The sequence below is a fragment of the Rhinichthys klamathensis genome, unplaced genomic scaffold (assembly GCF_029890125.1).
Source record: "Rhinichthys klamathensis goyatoka isolate OS25496 unplaced genomic scaffold, OSU_Roscu_1.1 h1tg000103l_1, whole genome shotgun sequence".
Taxonomy (NCBI): Eukaryota; Metazoa; Chordata; class Actinopteri; order Cypriniformes; family Leuciscidae; genus Rhinichthys; species Rhinichthys klamathensis.
Window position 1 is genome coordinate 3,655,459 of NW_026606642.1, and position 21,061 is coordinate 3,676,519.

At 38.7% G+C, this 21,061-nt stretch overlaps 1 protein-coding gene and 1 long non-coding RNA gene across 2 annotated transcripts in view; one reads left to right on the plus strand and one right to left on the minus strand.

Annotated features, from left to right (window-relative positions):
* The window catches only part of LOC130087013 (uncharacterized), a 111,152-nt gene that overhangs the window by 53,190 nt on the left and 36,901 nt on the right, over positions 1 to 21,061 (minus strand). The gene's annotated exons all lie outside the window — the stretch shown is intronic.
* On the plus strand, positions 12,294 to 13,600 carry LOC130086961 (uncharacterized). The gene is made up of 3 exons (XR_008807296.1): positions 12,294 to 12,346; positions 12,967 to 13,040; positions 13,531 to 13,600. It is a non-coding gene; the product is annotated as an uncharacterized LOC130086961 (long non-coding RNA).

The window sequence follows — 21,061 nt, forward strand, 5'->3', positions numbered from 1 at the left end:
GGCATCACAAGTGAGAAGTCTGAGAGCCCAGAGGATGTAGAAGCGTTGCGGCGGTTCGAGGAAACCTCCATCTTCAAGGATGGGCGTTACCAAGTGGAGTTGCCATGGCGACAACATCATCCTCCACTTCAAGACAATTACCGCATCGCAAAAAAGAGACTTGAGAGTTTGAAAAGGAAACTAAGCAAGGATGTCACACTCTACAGCAGATACAATGAAGTTGTGGAGGACTACTTAAAACAAGGAATGGCAGAGGACGTGCCAAGGGAGCATGCATCGTCCCAAGGCAGTCAGACATATTACTTACCTCATCACGCGGTATTGAGAGAGGATAAGGCGACAACAAAACTGCGGGTTGTGTTTGATGCGTCCTCCCACGAAAATAAAAGTCCCTCACTAAATGACTGTCTCTTAACAGGTCCCAATCTGAATCCAGATCTGATGAGTATTTTGATCAAATTTAGACTGCATGAAATCGCATATATGGCAGATATCAAAAAAGCATTTCTGCAGATTTCACTCTCAGAAAGAGATCGGGACGCTGTAAGATTTCTGTGGTTCATGGGACCGCCAACAGAGGAGAAGGATCTGACGCTGCGCATGCTCAGAATGACAAGAGTGGTGTTCGGAGCTTCATCAAGCCCATTCTTACTCGCAGCCACCATTAGGAAGCATTTAAGACAGTATGAGCTAGAACACCCACATGTGGTAGAAGTCCTTAGCTCCTCACTCTACGTCGATGATTTTATTTCAAGTGCAAGTGAGGTGACCAAGGCACATACAGTGACAACGACAGCCAGGAACATTATGTCTGCTGCAGGCATGGAGCTATGTAAATGGATGACAAACTCTCCTGAGCTCAAAGAAAAATGGCAGAAAAGCTTGATGGATTGTGCTGTGCAACCAGAATCACACGGGTCTGCGCTGAAGGTGCTGGGTATGGTGTGGAGACCGGCCACTGATGATTTTGTGTTCGACCTCAGGGGGCTGCTTGATATTCTGAAAGAAAGAGAAAACACAAAACGAAGTGTTCTGCAGTCTTCTGCTCGCATTTTTGACCCTCTAGGATTCCTGACCCCTTACACTATCAGGATTAAGTGTTTGTTCCAAGAGATGTGGGAGAGAGGGCTCAAGTGGGACGAGGAACTGCCACCTGATCTGACAAAGAAATGGCAACAGTGGTGCTCAGAGCTCCCTCAACTGCATCAGGTCTCAATTCCACGATGGTATCAAACACACATACCACAGCAGGACGGTCAAGAGTTAAAGCTACATGTGTTCTGTGACTCGAGTGAAAGGGCGTATAGTGCAGTTGCTTATCTTCAAGGAGAAACAAAGGAGGGAGAAGTGACTATAAGCCTGGTTGCATCCAAGTCCAGAGTGGCTCCACTCAAAAGGATGACACTGCCACGCCTGGAGCTAATGGGTGCTGTAATAGCAGCCAGGCTGGGGAACACCCTCATGAAAGCACTGCAGCTAGACAAGACACAACTCAGACTATGGACAGACTCAATGGTAGTGCTGCGTTGGATTTGTGGTTCTGCTCATAAGTGGAAGCAGTTTGTAGCAAATAGAGTCACAGAAATCCAGTCTCTGACTGACCCACAGTCATGGTCTCACTGCAAAGGGAAAATGAATCCAGCTGACCTCCCCACCAGAGGCCTAACTGTGCAGGACCTGAAGCAGAGCACATTGTGGTGGAATGGTCCTTGTGTTCTGATGTCACCTGATCAGTTAGAGAGCACTCAGGAAGATGTTCAGGAAGATGAGGTAAGGTCTGAACTCAGATCCAAATACCAGATTGCTGTACAGTTTGTTAAGCAAGACCAAGACTTCTTAAGCCCTGTTTTATGTCTGGAGAGGTACAGCAAACTAAAAACAGTGCTCCGGGTGACAGCCTGGATAAAGAGGTTTATCTACAACACCCGCTCAAGCACAAAAATCAGTGGTGAACTGACGGCAGAAGAGCTGAATGAAGCAGGAAAAAACTGGATAAAGGTGATTCAGAACCAGAGTTTCAGCTCTGAAATTGATTTGCTGAAAGCAGGGAAATGTCCCCACACTGACTCCAGAATCCGAGAGCTAAAACCATTTCTGGATGAAGAGGAGCTGCTCAGTGTGGGAGGAAGGCTCCAGCATTCTGATCTCTCTTACAGAGAAAAGCACCCATGGATTTTGCCCAACAACCACCGATACACAGAAATGTTGGTGCAGTATGAACATGAAAAGATAATGCATGCGGGTGTACGAGACACTTTAGTGCAGATAAGAGAGAAATATTGGGTTTTGAGGGCACGACAGGTAGTGAAGAAGGTTGTGTCCAGATGTGTACTCTGCAAGAAATTCAAGGCAAAGGCTGGGCAGCAGACTACCGCGCCACTGCCAAGAGACAGAATAACAGAGTCACCGCCATTTGAGATCACTGGTGTGGACTTCGCAGGGCCACTCTATGTGAAGACACAGAACGTCATGACAAAAGCGTATATAGCACTGTTCACTTGCGCTGTAACCAGAGCGGTGCACTTAGAGCTGGTCTCGGATATGTCTACAGAGAACTTCTTGCTAGCGTTGAAAAGATTCATCTCGAGAAGAGGATTATGTAAGGTGATTTATTCAGATAACGCCAAGACGTTCAAGAGAGCGGATCAAGATTTGAAGGAGCTCTGGAAAGGCATAAAAGATCCACAGCTACGGGAGTTCTTCTCTGAGAAGGGCATCACCTGGCGGTTCATCGCTGAAAGAGCAGCCTGGTGGGGCGGATTCTGGGAGCGGCTGGTAAGGTCAGTCAAAATTATTCTCAGAAAAGTGCTAGGCAGAGCTAAACTCAACTTTGAAGAAATGTGCACCATTCTGACTGAAGCTGAAGCCATAATAAACTCGAGGCCGCTCACTTATGTTCACAATGATGTGGACGAGCCAGAGCCACTAACACCTGCTCATTTCTTGGTGGGCCAGAGACTGAGCTGCTTGCCTTCTAAGCCATGTCCAGCTGAGACTAACCATCCAACAGCGAACAAGGAGGAGATGAACAGGAGGTGGCGCTACCGACAAAGACTTATGACCAACATCTGGAACCGATGGCGGAGAGAATATTTGCTGGATTTGAAGTCGGCTCATCGCTGCGACACCCCACGGTCTTCTCTGCTGAAGGTCGGAGATGTTGCACTCATCGGAGAAGATAACACCCCAAGACAAAGCTGGAAGCTAGGAAGAATTGAGGAATTGTTTCCAGGTCGTGATGGACTTGTGAGGTCATGTGCAGTTCGCACGAGTTCAGGGACTGTTCTGCGAAGACCCATCCAGCTTTTGTATCCTTTGGAAATTATATAAACTGTAGTTTATGGGGGGGAGGATGTTGAGAATTTATTTGTTAGAAGACTATTTAAAAGAATAGTTACGAAAGTTAAGATTACCAAGTTAAAATTAATAAGTTAACATTTAATACACAACACTAAGATTAACAGTTCATGTTTCAGATACATATGTGGTCAAAAACATTCATGTGTAATTATTATTTGTGAATTGACTTCATTTCCCAAGATGCATTGAGCAATGGTGAAAGGCACGTGATTCACGTGAAGTTTGTTTATGTTTGGTGATTTTGGCAACGGCCATTTTTTGTGAACGATTTGCTGAACAAGCACGCTGTATTTATCTTTGTTTCATTTCATTAAACGTCTAAACGAAGCAGCGTCTCTTATCGTCATTCCTAGTCTATAAGACGATAAATGTACAACATATGGAGCTTACAACGCCTAGTTTTACTATGCATATCCTCATCTGCATATCATTTGCATTCATCCACGTGATAACATGTTTAACGGTACAAGACATTAGGAAAATATGAAATAGCCTAATACGGATGTGCCGTCACATTACATTAATAAAAATAATTTAGTAGCCTATCCTTGCCTTGTTTTTGAATAAATAAATCAAATAGTGTAAAATACATTTCAGAGAAAGTTTTCACAATCTTTTCCACTGACTAAATAGTATTTTTTATTGATTTATATTTTTAATGGAAACAGATAGACTGTTGTGCATTATTTGCACAAAACTATTTTCTCAGACAATCTGCTATAAGCAATTATCTCTTTAGTTAAAACATTAAAACACAGCATGCCAGAGGAAAAGTGTTCAAAAGCATTGCATCCACAACAAATATTTATATTTATTAAATATAAAAAATGTTGTTACTTCTCAGTAATGGTTTCATGTTTAAGTGTTTAACTCCATCAATGACAATGGCATATTTAATCTAAATGTTTATATCAGAAGTAAAACAGTTTAAATCATTCTTTTATTAATTTAAACTGTTATTGTGAACATGCACTGTTTTTATGATTAGGACTCTGTCGTTAGATAGGCGTTAGTTTCACTAAACGGCCCAACGCGCTCGCTGGCGCGGACATTTAAGAAGGGATGAATATTTGCCTCAAGTGATATGCTTGGTGAGTGAAATTATATTTGTATTATCTTTCTATTCTGTATATAGCCTATGTATAATTTTCTTTAGATTTTCTGTCTAAAAGTGACCCACCATCGGTGTCGCCAAACTGCTCCGTCTCCAAAACATTCGTACGCATGGGTCAGAGTTTGCGTGCAGGTGCGCACATTTTTCCGTCAAGTTTGTTTTTATAAATCACAACTTATGCGTCGGAAGTGGCGTATGCCTCTTTCAGGGCCTGTTTTGTGCGTACGCAACGGTCATAAATGAGGCCCCTGGTGACTGTGTTAGTACAGTGAACTCATTGTCATGTTCAAGAAACCAATTTGAAATGATTTGAGCTTTGTGACATGGTGCATTATCCTGCTGGAAGTAGCCATCAGAGGATGGGTATGGTGGCCATAAAGGGATGGACATGGTCAGAAACAATAATCAGGTAGGCCGTGGCATTTAAACGATGCCCAATTGGCACTAAGGGGCCTAAAGTGTGCTAAGAAAACATCCCCCACACCATTACACCACCACCAGCCACAGTCTTCAACTGTCCAATTTTGGTGAGCTCTTGCAAATTGTAGCCTCTTTTTCCTATTTGAAGTGGAGATGAGTGGTACCCGGTGGAGTCTTCTGCTGTTGTAGCCCATCCGCCTCAAGGTTGTGTGTGTTGTGGCTTCACAAATGCTTTGCTGCATACCTCGGTTGTAACGAGTGGTTATTTCAGTCAAAGTTGCTCTTCTATCAGCTTGAATCAGTCGGCCCATTCTCCTCTGACCTCTAGCATCAACAAGGCATTTTCGCCCACAGGACTGCCGCATACTGGATGTTTTTCCCTTTTCACACCATTCTTTGTAAACCCTAGAAATGGTTGTGCGTGAAAATCCCAGTAACTGAGCAGATTGTGAAATACTCAGACCGGCCCGTCTGGCACCAACAACCATGCCACGCTCAAAATTGCTTAAATCACCTTTCTTTCCCATTCTCAGGGATGCAAACACATGTATGGTCAAAAAAGAGAGAGTTTATCGAAGCCCTCGCCCCACGGCAAATATCCATAATTGTGATGAATTTAATCCTTTGTAAGTTATAATTTTGCAGTGTAAGATTACAGTTAACACCTTTAAATATTACATAAATGTATTATGTATTTTTATTAAACTTAATGAGTGTATAAATCAGCAGCAAAAAGTAATTCTTGAAAAAATCTGCACAGTAATTTTATAAAAAACTAATGTTAATAAAAAAAAATTACTATTAGTACTCTTATAAAATTCAATCATGCAATCATACATTTCACAATTTTATATTTATATATGTCAAGAATTCAGAAGTGCATATATTTATATAGCCTACACTACACATAAATAATATACAATTAAACTATACTTATTTTAAATGTATTGTGCAGGATATATAAATAAAAATATAGGCTTTTAAGAATCTTTCAGTGCGCAAAAGTCACCATGATCTTCACTTTAGAATACGGATCCAAATAATTAGTAATTCCTTTAGAACTATGCCTGTCTGTGTTTTTGACCCATTGCCTGTCTCCCGGATTCCGTCTCATCTGCCGCCTGCCTCTGTCATCTCGCCTGGTTATCGGACTCTGAGTATTGCCTTTGTCTCCTATGCTGTGTTTGCTGTCTGTGACCCTTGCCTGTCTGACTACCCTGTGAATAAACTCACGCTGCGTTTGGATCTAACCTTGTCTGGTTGTTCATTACAACTATGTTGTGACTATTAATAAAAGTTAGCATAAATTTGAAGTAAATGGAAATCTTACAAATCTGTAAAAAAGAATCACAAAATGTAAACAACAAATCAACATAAAAGTGTAATAAACTAGCCGCTTTCTTGAGCATACACTGGAAAATGTAATTGGGATAAGTAAACTTAAATGACTGCAATTCATGACTGTCCTAGTCATGGTTTCTTATAAAAGAAGACACTTAGGAGTTTTTTGGTCAAGTAAAAAAAAAAAAAACATATCTAAAGTTATTTGAAAGAAAATGCACTGCGATTAACTTGCAATTTAAAAAGCAGAATGGCCCAAAGTGTTAGCATCGCCAGTAAAAAGGTTTTTAATACAGCTATTTCAGAATAGCACACAAACATCTGCCATGAGGAGTCGTAACTTGTGATTTCACCTTTTTCTTAAGGATAGTTCAAGTGTCATATGACTGACGCTTTTGACCATACGTCAACATCCGACGGGTACCCTTTAACGTCAGTTAGATGATGATCCTAGGGCGTCATATGTCTGACGCTTTACCTTTAGCGTCAGTGAGATGACGCCGGTAGGTTTAGGTCTGGGGTAGGGTTAGGATTAGATAGCATCATATACTGACGTTAAAGGGTACCCTAAAACGTCGGATGTTGACGTATGGTCAAAAGCGTCAGACATATGACGTCTTTGGATGAGACTGGGCTGGTGATGTTGCATGCAGTGTTTAAATTATTCCAACTAGGGCAGGGACTTTAACGCGTTAATTAAGATTAATTAATTACAGACTTTAACGCGTTAATTAATTACACAAATTATTTTAATCACACTTAGTTTTGCACCGCGGAACGTTTCTCACTGGATGAGTTTCGGCGGACCGATTATACTGGCGCACCAACTAGCGTTCATGATGAAGAAGCTGACGAGAGATCGCTTGCTTCATAGATCGCCTAGATCGCTTTGGTTGGCCGGTGGATGGGAATTTTTGTTATAAAAAGCGAATGGATGGAAGCGTCGATAAGAGCATGGTTGTGTGCAAGCTATGCAACAAGGAATTCGCTATTGCTATTAGTGTAGTGTAGCAATATGCTACTACACTTAATGGCAAAAATTGCACTGGTCTGCTGGACTTGGTTGAACAAAAATAAACTATGTTGTTGATTAAGCTTATGTATTCAGTCATTATTCAATAGTATACTGAAAATCCATGTGAAAAAAATTACTTCTCACTGTTCTCAGGTCAAATATTTATGCAATTAAAATGCGATTAATTTCGATTAATTAATTACAAAGCCTCTAATTAATTAGATTAATTTTTTTAATCGAGTCCCGGCCCTAATTCCAACATAACATGCTGTGAACTATAAAGAACTCGGCACTGAACAAAAAACTCTTTTGCGTTTAAGCAGATTCTGACTAACTTACACCCCTGAGTGGTTTTCCCAATACTGGGAGAAAAAATAATCCTGCACTGTTCCTGTCTGGATCCTTTAGCAGATGTAATAATCCTTCCACCATTACATACTGGAAATCCTCAAGCACTTTTGTTTTTTCTGCTGCTAATGTCATGTAGTGTCTCAGTCTGAATAAGGGACGTCCCATCAGCAGAGGCTCGGTCCAATTACTGGACGCCTTGTCAGGGACACCCGTCTGAGTAGTCGTAGTTTGATTAAGGGACGTCCTTTTTGCAGCATCTATCTGTGGATTCTCAGGTTGATGAAGCGACGTCGGTCTCAGTGACATACTTCATTGAATTTTTAACCAGGGACATTTTGTTCTGGGACACAAATCATCTGAAATGAAGAAAATTAATTAACAGAAAGTAGGACAAATGTTCAGAATTGATGATTCAGTTACAGAAATGTGTTTTACCATCTGATGTTTGTAAATGTGAACAGTAAGACCCCTGTTCTTCCATCTGAAGTAAAACACAAGATCAGCAATTATAATAGGCTAAATGCCACGCACTTCCGTTCTGATGCTTCCGGAATCATCAGCCAGCTTCAGTACTTCCGGTTCACGTTAACGTACGTGGTAGCTATGTTGTCTTTTACACGATCGCTGCAGGACCTGCCGAGTATAACGGCAAACGATGTACATCGGATCATCCAGGCCACATCGAAGATACCAACATCAAAAAAGGACAAAGGTTTTAAATGATATGTGTCCATTACATAAACAACTATGAAGGTAAGTTAACAAGCCTCTGTTTTGAGTTTACCAAAAAACGATACATGCTAGCTCATTGGCTCTTTACTAGCCAAAGTTGGCACAGTAAGGAATGAAAGTTAATAATGTTAGCAAAATGATCGGTTAACGTCATGAATATTTTGTGTTTCTGAAATGCAATTCCCTAACCTCTATGTTAATCACAGTTTCAAACAAGGAGTCAGGAGAGGTCACGGTTAGGTCTGAGTGCTTCAGATCTATGAGGAAAAGCCAGAAGCCTCACTGTCTGAGTGTAAGGGAAAAGTCATCCTGCAGGTTCAGTTCAGGTTCAGAAGAAACAGCTTCCTTTTTTTGTCAAAATAAAGTTTCTGTGATTATATAATTGCTGTGAATTCGATCCAGATAAACAACATCATTGCACTATATGAATCATATCGTACCTGAGATATCATGTGAAATATGAATGCAGGGTGTGCCAGAATGAATGTAAAATTAATGGCTCCCACAGAAGCAAGTTTTTTAAATAATTTATTCATTACTTATTCTGCACTGCTATTTTAAAATGAGTAAAGTGAGATTAATCATGATGTATTACATTTGACATGGTCAGCTATAGGCTAAATAAATTGTAACAATCCCTGTATCACTTTGCACATTTTAAAGTTCACTAACAGATTTTTGGGTAACACTTTAGAATACGGTTCCTTCGTTAATGAATAACTACACAGGAACAAATGAGTAATACAATATTAACAATCTAGTAACTACTATTAACTAACAAGAAATTCTGATTAACGAATTAGTAAGTAACAGCGCACAGATGAAAGTGGTAGTTCACTATTAACTAATTGATAACTACTATTTTTTTAATGGTTCCCAGAGAACTACTGAAAAAGATCAATAATTCATGCAAAACTAATCAATAACTAATGCAGGACAAATGACTAGCACTACATTAACATTAATAACTGCTACTGTAAACAAATACACAAGGTTTATCAATATGTAATAGAATAGCAGACTTATGATTTGGGAAATAATTAGCCTATGCTCTCTCCAAGATAACCATTTATCAACTGAATCATTTTAAAGAAATGGCTTTTTAAATGCAGTTGTCGGGACCTTACTTGTCCTGTAGTGATTCAATGCCAGTCCAGAGGAATGCCAGAAAATTGGCCAGAGTCACGGTGACGGCTGGAACATATTGAGTTATCAGCCATCCAAATACCATATACAGTGATTTTATTATATAAAAAAATATATGTTTTTATTTGTCTCCTAGCTCATATACGTGTGTGCAAATATCTTGTGAAGGATTAGAAGATTCTACACTTTAGGATTGGCTTTTCAAGTAAGAATCATGGTAACTAACTAGTAATGACTCAAGAGACTAAACAGACTTGGAAAACTAGGAAACGCTCGGAGATGTACACAACAGTGAAACAAGACTTCGCAAAGGATAAAGGAGAAACACAGGTTTAAATCAGGAACTCAATAACCAATAATGCAACACAGCTGAACATAATAACACATAATGAGTCCATGGGGAAAACACAATGAGAGAGTGCCCTCCAGTGGCTCTCGAGGGCACTACAGCTGCCGATCGTCACAATAGTAAATTGCAGTTCATATGAAATATACATATTTATTTATTTATCTAAAATCTCGCTTAGGGCTCTAACAGAGTCTGGGCTGGCCCTTTAGTCTACTCAATGTCCTTATTGTTGACTTGTGCAAAAGTGAATGGTTTTCTTTGTATTTACTTGTAACAAATGTGTTGTAACCTGCAAGACAGTGCCTTTTGTGAAGCATTTTTATAAAGATGCTGATTCTTTTTCTTTCTTTTTTTTTGCTGCTGAGGTTATGCATTTTCTTTTGTATTTCCAAAATAAGAATGTATCGTTCTGTGTTCCCTTACACACTTTTATGTATATATATATATTTTTTTTTAAAAACAACTGTAAATTCATGTGTTGTATTATTCTGGAATAAACAGTTAATAATTCACCAGTGAAGCAGATCATGTTGAACAGAAGAGTGTCTGCTAACAGGAATCAGACCGCAGCAGGTTTCAGTTTGACTCTGACGACGAACTTCAGTAAAACTTTGAGATGGCAGACGGGTTTAACTATTTACTTTCATTTTCCGTTCTCTGAGAATTGAATAAATATGCAAATAAACACAACAATTTAAAAATGAATTGAGTGAACTTGAGTTACGCTCTATTTTAACATGAAATGTAATTTATACACAATTCACACAATATTCATCTACTTTTAGCCATTTAACAGTCAGACAGTTACAAAGAGTATGTTAAATGACAAAAATAAATAATCCATTAAGAAGCATTAAAATCTTAATAACAGCCAGATGATCTATAACAATATATCATGTGCAGATGTGTGTGAAACTGGGAGGGTCAAACTGTCGTGGGAGGATTCACACCAGATTGAGGTTTTAGCAGATAGTGTCATCAGACACTGAACAACGGAAGAAAATGTTTCACGTGTTTGCTTTGTTCTGTTTGTGCTTGTGCCATCTGATTGGTAAGTTATATTTTATGGTTTAATTTGGTGAAAAAGCTGCTATTTTTGATGGCTATACATGTACAAATCATGAATATTGTGAGATCTTTCTTTGAATTCAGGTCTCTGTGAAGACAATGAAATTTCCAGCTCTAGAAATGTCATCCAAATAAAATGTTAAAAGTCATGGAAAGTAATGGACATCTCTAGTGAATGTTAATATATCAGTTTATGATCTGCATGGAGGCTTGGAAAGCCCAACCTTTCAATGGAGTGGTAAATAAGTCAAATAAGGCGATTTTTATCCTTTTAAAAATAAAGTTTATAATATACAGCTACAAAACTCATTAGTCAAAACAAGCAGGAACCCCGAGAGCATGAGAGACAGTGATAAAACAGTGAGTTTATTTTATACTCGTCTTAGTGATTTCAGGATGTATAAACCATTGAAATCATGTTCTCCAGGTGTGTTTGGTGATTCAGTGTCAGTGATGGAGGGAGATTCTGTCACTTTAAATACTAATGTTACTAAAATACATGAAGATGATGATATACTGTGGAAATTTGGAGCTGAAAACTCTTCGATAGCTAAAATCAGCAACGTGAGCCGAGTCTTCTCCACATATGATGATGTTCCTGATGGGAGATTCAGAGACAGACTGAAGCTGGACAATCAAACTGGATCTCTGACCATCACACACACCACAACTGAACATACTGGAGTTTATAAACTAGAGATAAGGGGAGCGAAATCGACATCAAAAACATTCAATGTTTCTGTCTATGGTGAGTAGAGATCATTTGTCCTGTCCTTTCCATTTGCTTGTTTTATGTGAACATATTGAATTGATGAATAATTTTATAGTTTGAGGTGACAGACCGTACAAACACTCATTCAACTCTCTGAACTGAAAACTGTTGCGTAGATTTATCAATACATCGGTTTATTTTCCCATGTTTCTCAGCTCGTCTGCCTGTTCCTGTCATCATCAGAAACTCTTCACACTGTTCTTCATCATCATCATCATCATGTTCACTGGTGTGTTCATCAGTGTTGAATGTGAGTGATGCGACTCTCTCCTGGTACGCAGAAATGAGTGTATTGTCCAGCATCAGTGTGTGTGATCTCAGCATCAGTCTCTCTCTACCTCTGGAGGTGGAATATCAGGATAAAAACACCTACAGCTGTGTGCTGAACAATCCCATCAGCAACCAGACCACACATCTGGACATCAACACACTCTGTCACACATGTGCAGGTACAGCAGCACTGATGATATATGTGTGTTTACTGACCTGATCTCTGTCTTCTGTTGTAGATCACACTGATACGTTCACTTTTTTCTATTACAGAGCTGGATGAACAGCCTTCTTCACTCTCTCCAGTGTCTGTGATAATGTGGATCTCTGCTTCTGGATCTCTGATGATTGTTGCTGGATTTGGGATCTTCTGGATCTGCAGGAAACACGGAAAAACTGATCAAGAAGGTAAGTGTAACCTAAATGATGTAGCTTTTCAGTTGCAAAATATTTTATCAAAAATATGTATTCTATCCGGTGTGTGTTAGTGGGGAAACAATTTCACATTTGTATCCTGTTGTTAGTTTTATTTATGGACTTGGTCAGTATCTTTGTGGGCACTAGTTCATTTGATATTGTAGGCTATGGAACTCTAATGTTAGAGGTATTGTTGTGAACTTTTTCTTCTAAAGTGTAGGAAACTCAGAAGCGAAGACAAGGAGACGTTGGGATATCTTTCAAGCAGGATTCTTTATTGAGAACTCGCTGAGCGTCGCTGTAGTCATCCAAATCTAGTCTGAACTAAGGGAACTTTACATTGCAATTTATATACATTTAGGGGGAGGGATTTACATTATGATGAGACACTCTTGAACAAAGCAAGCAAATGAAGTAGGCGTTCGCTCGATACTAATCTGCTCCGTTCAGTTTTGGTTTTCTTGGTCACTGATTATCTCGTTTGTTTTAAATATTTAATTGCATATATTAATACTTTAATTCTGACGGCCCTAATAATAACATGTTGCAAAATAAACAGATCTAGTTAAGATTGTGTTTTGTTGTTAATCCATCTATTATTGTTGTTGTAGAAACAGTTCAGACTCCTGTTACAGAGATCACGTATGCTGATCCGACTTTCCACAAAAGAGAAACACAGAAATTGGTAAGATTCCTTATTTAAGTTGCTCTATAGTTCCAGACAAGATAAAGTAATTCATTTTTCTACATATATTTGAAGCAATATTTCCTTCATTTCAACATTTACTCTCCTAATACAGTGCTAAAAGCATGCTGGGAAGTAGATCCACGATGCACTTAGTTATTTCATCATAAATGGTTTGTTTTCACAAAATGATTAAGTTCTATTTTACAAATTAACATTTGTTTATTTTTGCAGAATCTCACTTTGTTAAACCATCTGACATCAAAATCACATATCAGATCAGATAGTTAATGTCCAACCTGACATTACTTCACTATACTGCCAATATAGTCAAATTTTCTTTTTAGTAGCCTATCATCACTTGTTTTGTGTGTGTGTGTGTGTGTGTGTGTGTGTGTGTGTGTGTGTGTGTGTGTGTGTGTGTGTGTGTGTGTGTGTGTGTGTGTGTGTGTGTGTGTGTGTGTGTGTGTGTGTGTGTGTGTGTTTACAGGATATTAAAGAGAAGGATCATGTGGAGTATGCACCTCTTGCCATGAGAAGATGATCAATCTTCAGTGTTTTCTACTTATCTGTGCTGTCGCTCTCAGTTTGTCTTTGGTTGAGTTTAGGGATTGTGAGAATCACCACATGTGATACATAAAGATTGATGAAAGAAATTATCCCCTAAAAATAATTTACCTTGTAATACAAATCATCTAAATTGTATGGTCTATTGGAGCAATTTCATGTTTGACTCCTTAAAGAGAACATGGGCCAGATTTACTAAACCTCTACCAAGAGCCGTCTGGTTAAAGAATGCTTTTTGGGGCGGTAAATAATGCAGCAAATACCAGCAAATTGACTAGTGCAAACCTTAGTAAATCACCTTGCATGATACATTTAAATACTCATCCATAACTGTTGTGTTTGAAAAGAAAACTCCTACAAATACATGTGCAAATAACCCTGTCCACACCTTTTCAGCACTATTTCTTTACACTTTAGTAAAAGAGCAGTCTCTTTAGTAAATCCTGACAGTAATTGTTTAATGCTGGAGCAAGCTGTTAGTAAATCTGGCCACGTGTGCAAACAAATCTCATGCAAAAAATAGCTAAATGCAAAACACTCCTCATAATTTAAACCTGATTTTTGTTTAATTTATTCTTTTATTTACATCTTTACAGAAATGTGATTTGATCTGTTGGGTGAACACCTTGTGCATGAGCATCTACTGCTGGACGTTTGTGTTTGATGCCAGTTTGTGAATCCCAGAGAGCAACATAGTGTTGGCCCAGATCACATGGACTCCACACATACCAGATGTGGGCCGGATCTGGGCCAACACTACGTCTGGGATGTGTCTGAGGTGAGAAGAGTGTGAAGGGTGTTTTGTTTTCCATTCGTGTTCATATGAAACCATTTGACTTCTGCTTAGACAAAACTGCTTTAGTACAAAATACTGAATCACAGAAAGACAGATGAAAGGTTTACTAAAATAAACCAGTGATATTACTGTGAGATCTAACTATGTGTCTTTGAAATCGGGATTGATATTCAAGGAACTATTCTTGATCTTATACCCCTTTTTTAAACAGGGCCCCAGACTTTAATATTTTAGAGTGCCAGCGACTTTTACAGATGAAGCTACTTTTAGCAGAAGCTTGCATGAGCTTAAAATGCAGATGTATTTTTTTTGTAATGTGTATTGTATTAAACTGTAAACCCCATTAAAAAAATGTCCTGATAAATCATTGTCTTATCCTTCACACCCTTGCTGCTAATACCTTGCTGGTATGTCGGGGACAAGGAAAGGTGAAGCAGTCTTTATTCAGTACTGTAACAGCTTTGCATAGTTGTATAAGAACAATATAGCTGTTTACACATACCAATTTTATGTGGTTTTTGGAATATCTCATATGTGGGGATCTACTCAGGCAGGCGTACAACACAGGCTGCGTTCCAGTCCAAAATTGACATGCCCTTCACTCGCTAACTTCCCTCCGCCTCGTTCACTCGGATGTACGTCATTGCTTACGTTGCACGAGTGCCCACTACTGGAGGAAACCGCAATAAGCTGAATTGGAACGTCCTAAGCCCTTGATCACTTGGAATCAGCTGTGGAGTTTATTTATTATTTGCTTTTTTTCCCTTTAAACATTTGTTTAATGCAGCATCCATATGCATATAGGTGGTTGGGTTGTTTTAAGTAAATAAATACAAAAATAATGAATATATCATAGAGTGGTTTATTGTGGTTGTGATTTGACGATCTGTGGTTACGTCACAATCGTACTGCATTGTGGGCCATAAAGGTGCCTGAAGTGTACATATGAAGTAGACTCGCTCCCTCCGTCTAAATCGAGGGAACAAGTGTCTGTCCATATAAACTTCCCTTGTTCACTTCACGAAGTGGAACGCACTTCAAAATGGCGGCAGGGATTCCCCCGAGGGGAAGTGCTTAGGGAAGTTCGCGAGTGCGTGTCTAAAAGTGGACTGGAACGCAGCCACAGATGCAGCACATTCACTCAACACCCGGGATCATATGATCTGTTGTAAGGTCACATGACTAATCAGGAAGTGATAAATGTTTGCTGGCTGCAAGGCAGACTTTTTTGTGTTGATGTGAGACACTGTTGTGTGAGTTGGGCTCCCTTTTCATGCAGGGTAATTCTAGAAGCGCGTGTCTATACTCTTCAAGGAGGACACATGCTTCTGTATGGAGGTTTAACATTTATGCGATCACCCCCATTGTGAATCGAGCTGCTGGGCTGCACTGCAACGGAACGTTCACCTTTTCTCTGCATGTGTTAATGTGCTGTAGGACAGTTGAGCATACTGAAAAGGACCAGGCCAGCCACTGTTTTCATGTGATTAATAAGCGTTTCTTTATTGCTTCCTGTTGTTGTTTGGTTATCTGTAATTTTGCCACTCATGTGCCACATTAATAGTAGCATTTTTAAAATAATTTTTCTTGACTCTGAGTGTTGCCATTTATGCTGGTGGTTCTCTTCCCTAACTATGTCTTCTGTGTAGGTTATCCTTGTACAAGGCCGGATCCATACTGATGCTTTTTGCCCCTTCTCTTCAGGGGACCACACTGGTAGAGACACTGTATTGGTGTGTACTTATAAGTTATAACTACAACACGGTGTGATATTTTGTAGTGGTATCTAAAGATCTTAAGTGTGTAGAGCTTGCTGTGTTGCATGCTTCGACTGGTGCTGGGTTGCTGTCTCCTGTTTCTGTCTCCCCAGGGGCCTCCTGAGCAGGGGTTTTGCATTGGCTGATCCAACCTTCCTAGATTGAGGAAAATCCACCAGTCCTTTATCCCAGTATTTTTAAGATCCGTTGTAATAACTTTTCTACGTCTTTTTGCATTAAAATATATAATAAATTTGGAAGACATTTACATATCTGCCTGACATGTCTGTTCACTTCTTTTTTGCGTGGATACACATATTATTAGCCACACTACATTCACGGGAAGATTTGTGGTTCCTTCTGCCCATCATCAGGGGCTGGCATAGTCAGACTTGAAATAGGGTATACTGCATGGCAGGTAGAACACATAAAAAAAAAAAAAACTGTTGTTTGATGTAAACACCAAGATGAGTTAAATTCTACTAATGCACATGCACAATTGAGTCAGATAAAAATGTTTTACCCGATTACAAAACATGCAAATAACATGTGATAAACATATTTACACAAAAACCATGAAAAAGGTTCTATATGGAACCGTTTAGGGGTTCATTCATTATGTAGTGGCAATTTTAATGATATTCATTGATCTTTAGTAAAATATAGATGATTCAAAGAATGTCACATGTGTGTCTCTCACTTGTAGTGAGAGAAGATTCTGTTTATGTACCTGGGGAGGCAGAAGAGGGAGACACTCCAGAGAACAGACGAACAAGGACCTCTGACCTAGATGTCAGAAGGCCATTTGGTGCAGGGGAGCTTAGTGGGCCAACTAGTGACGTCTATGGAAAACTACTGGGAGGAAGGCTCTGGGGGGAAGAAGGCCTTGAAACTAAGATAAAAGCTAGTTCAGTCTGTCTGGGGGTGTGTCACTCTTCTGCACAGGGTAACAACTGTGTATTAGACTGCTCCTATTCTTGCAAGAATAAATACTTCTATTTTATATAATTTGACTCTGAGTGTCTCTTACGCAGTGATGTTGTTTGAGATGAATTTTTGCCACAACAGTTTTGGTGTCAGAAGTGATATTCCTTGGACGTGCCTCCTGGACCTGAGATCGGACGGTGTTTGGCCACCTGGACTAAGTAAGTTCCAGCTCTAGCTCGTAAACTTGAGAGAGAGGGGCCGACCGATATCAGGGCCGGGAGAATCGACCACTGGAATCTAAAGAACCCGGTGGCAACAGAAGCATCTCTGGTAAGAGACAGTTCAATTTATTTTCTTTTGGGTAAGTTAATTAAATTCAGTTTAATTGGGGAGAAGAGTGAAATTGAACCATATTGGCTGAAGGCTGTTTCTGTGGTACGTAATCTGAGATTAATTGAGATCTATATAGATCAAGAAATTTCAAACAGATACGAGGGAAAATGATCTGAGATTAATTGAGGTCTGTAACAGAACAAGAAATTTCAAGCAGATAAATAATCTGGGATTAAGTGAGAACTGTAACAGATCAAGAGATTTCAAACAGATAGGTACCCTGAAAATTAGTTGTTCCACGACGGAGCAAATTGTTTTTAGGTACTGAGGCTAATTAGGGGGAACCAGAATTTTTTGGTAAACCATAATTAGGAGGGCACTAATAGTGCAACCCGACCGATTTGGGTTAAAAGAAAAGAGTCGGATTTGTTAGGGACGCCTAACAGATTAAAGAAAACGCGCGTTGAAGAGAAATCCACAGGGAACAGAAAACAGCCAGTATGGGAAAATCTCAGAGTAAGCATGCCAAATTTGATACACCGGTTTTCTGTAGAACTAGGAAAGTATGGGGGGAAATGTATGTTTTAGATATTGAAAAAACTGAGAAAATACCATGATTTCCCCAGGGAGGGAACACTGAGCACAAATAGACTAAGAGTGTGCGAGAATCAGTGGAACAGGGCAGCGGGACAAAAGGTTGTTGTGGCTGCGTTCAACATGTGTGTAAAAAATGTGAACAGATAATGGATTGTAAATGGATGCATGACATTAGATGTCTATAGAACTTAAATTTATATGACAAGGATTGAAGTAGCAAGAAGCAATAAGGCTGTCTGTGTGAAATAGAGGGAACTGTAAGTGAGACTTGGTGGAAGAGGGAAGTGAAAAAACAAAAAGGTTGGTGTGTGAGATACGTGTGTGTGGGGATTGTGCAAACAATCATGTACTGGTTAGATAATGAAGGAACTGGCATGTTTGAGAAAAGAAAGGAGAGGATAATGAAGGAACTGGCATATAGGGAAAAGAAAGGATAAATATAGTAGAAAACTATATGTGATGAACATAGACATGGTCTGATAGAATTTATGGAAGTCAAATGTAAAATGTTTAAATGATATGAAAAGTTTTAGAATAAAATAAGGCATTGTATGATTGACAGGGATTAACATGATATGAAGAATGTTTTAAGCAGAATGGGGAACAATTCTAGATTTTGATAAAATAATGATTGAAATGATGATATATCTGCCTTATTTTATTAATGTTAAGAAAATAAGGGTATTGAAGCAAGTAGCTATAATGGTTGTCTGTGTAATTTACGGACTGAGTAATATAATCTGTTTTGGAGAAACAGTAGAGATAAGACTGAGACAATAATGTGATGGAAGGAAAAAAGGCTTCAAACCAGTGGAAATGAAAATAATGATGTACAAATTGTTACACTTTATGAAGAGTAACGGAACAGTCCGGGAAAATAAATAAGTAAATAAATAGTGAGACAGAAGAGAGCAAATGCTGTAAACAGCTCTGCTCTGAAGATCTCACTTTGAAGAGATTTGCAGATGATGTTTTGTAAAAGATAAGCTGGGATAACAGCAACAGTGCTTGCTTATTCGCCCGGTTTCCGGATGTTAGACATGTACTTGTAATTAGTGTTGTTGATGATAATACCAAATTAGTAAGGTAAAGACAGAAAATAAATTAGAATATTTTGAGCCTTTTCTGTGCTGCTCATGAAATTATGTTCTGCCAATAATAATGATGAAGAGTATGATTTGGCTATTGTGATTGAATCCGCCATTGGTGGATGGTCAAAGGAATACAGAGAACTGCTTATCAGTGGGTCTGTTTACATTCCTGAATGGGACACACACTGCTTCAAGGGTGTGCAGTTAAGTTGAAGCCCTTTGGAAGCTCACAGTGATCAAACTGCAAGGTGTCTGATGCTGTAGTTGAGGCTGACACACGAACCAACCAGATGACAGAGATTGTCTTGACTGTGGTCAGTAGGACCATTTAACACGTGACACATTTCTGATAATGATGTAGGGTTGAAAATAGATCAGTGTTTAAATAACGACAGTGACAATTTTTGGTCTGAGAAATAAGAGATAAAAACAAGGTCAAAAGATTGAAGTCTTAAAGTGAATCCTTTTGTGACTCCAACAAATGTGAGTTGCAAAATATGTAAAGGTAATATAGAGAGACAGATCTCAAAGATGATTTATAATAACTGCAAAAGATGCAGAGTAGCCTTGTCAAAGTTAGTGTGAATCCTGATTGGAGACTGATAAACTCCTAGAAGAGAAAAAAACTTTTGAAGTCAGATATTAAGTTATGGTAATTGAGAACTTGACAATTAAAATTGAGATTGAGAAATGTGAAACGTTATTGAGAACTAGAATAATTAGCATTATGTAAGAACAAATAAGCAGAAGCAGTAGGCTACTGAATTAATAGTTGCTAAATGTAAAATGTGTTGAAAGGCATCTGATTAAACAAACAGCTTGAAAAGTTGACCATGAAAGAACTAGAAGCTGATGTTTTGCTTTCAAAAGATAAGTTTGTTATTGGCTGTAATGAAACAGTTCGCTTATCCAAAATCGGTAACACTTTATTTTAAGGTGCTTGTAATAAGCAGTAATTAACAGTTAATAAGACACTTATAAGACCTTATAAGATGCATATAAGATGCATATAAGCATTAACTAATGATAATAAATAAATAAAATTAAATAATACATTTCTCAAGTATCAATACATTGCACTTTTAGAACAGCCGGACAAACATAATGGTAACACAAACTCCCAGTCCCTTAAAAATTGACCTTCCCAAGAGGGAGTAGTTTCCCTGATCTCTTCAGGGCCTGGACCTTTAATTAACCCTTATATGAAGTAGTTAATGCTTATATGCATCTTATATGCATCTTATAAGGTCTTATAAGTGTCTTATTAACTGTTAATTACTGCTTATTACAAGCACCTTAAAATAAAGTGTTACCCTAAAATCTGATGTGTGCTGTCCCTGAAACTGCCAGTGCAACAGAGACTCAATCTGAGTGGAAATTTGTAATGTCTAAATTCCCTGAGGTGGGCAAAAGACAAATATAAATAATATGTTTATTTGAAACCGTATGTAATTTCTGGCAAAGATGCCTTAAGCTGGGATAGAGTTAAAAGATGATAGATAAAAGTTTGATGTTAGAAGTATATGAGAGAGCAGTGTACCATCCAATAGAGTCTCAGAGTCTCTCTCATTCAATGAGTCAGCTAAAAGCTGTTATCTGTGATAAGTAAAGCACAGTGTTTCAGTTGAAGAATCATAGACACACATATGTTAAAAGAAACCATTTAGAGAGCAATTTGTTTTAAAAGTAAAACTGAATGACTTTAAAGGTCCCGTTCTTCGTGATCCCATGTTTCACACTTTAGTTAGTGTGTAATGTTGTTGTTAGAGTATAAATAATATCTGTAAAATTATAAAGCTCAAAGTTCAATGCCAAGCGAGATATTTTATTTAACAGAAGTCGCCTACATCGAACGGCCCGTTTGGACTACATCCCTCTACTTCCTTCTTTAATGACGTCAGTAGAACAGGTTTTTGACTAACGTCCGCCCACACGAATGCTCCCTCAACTCCC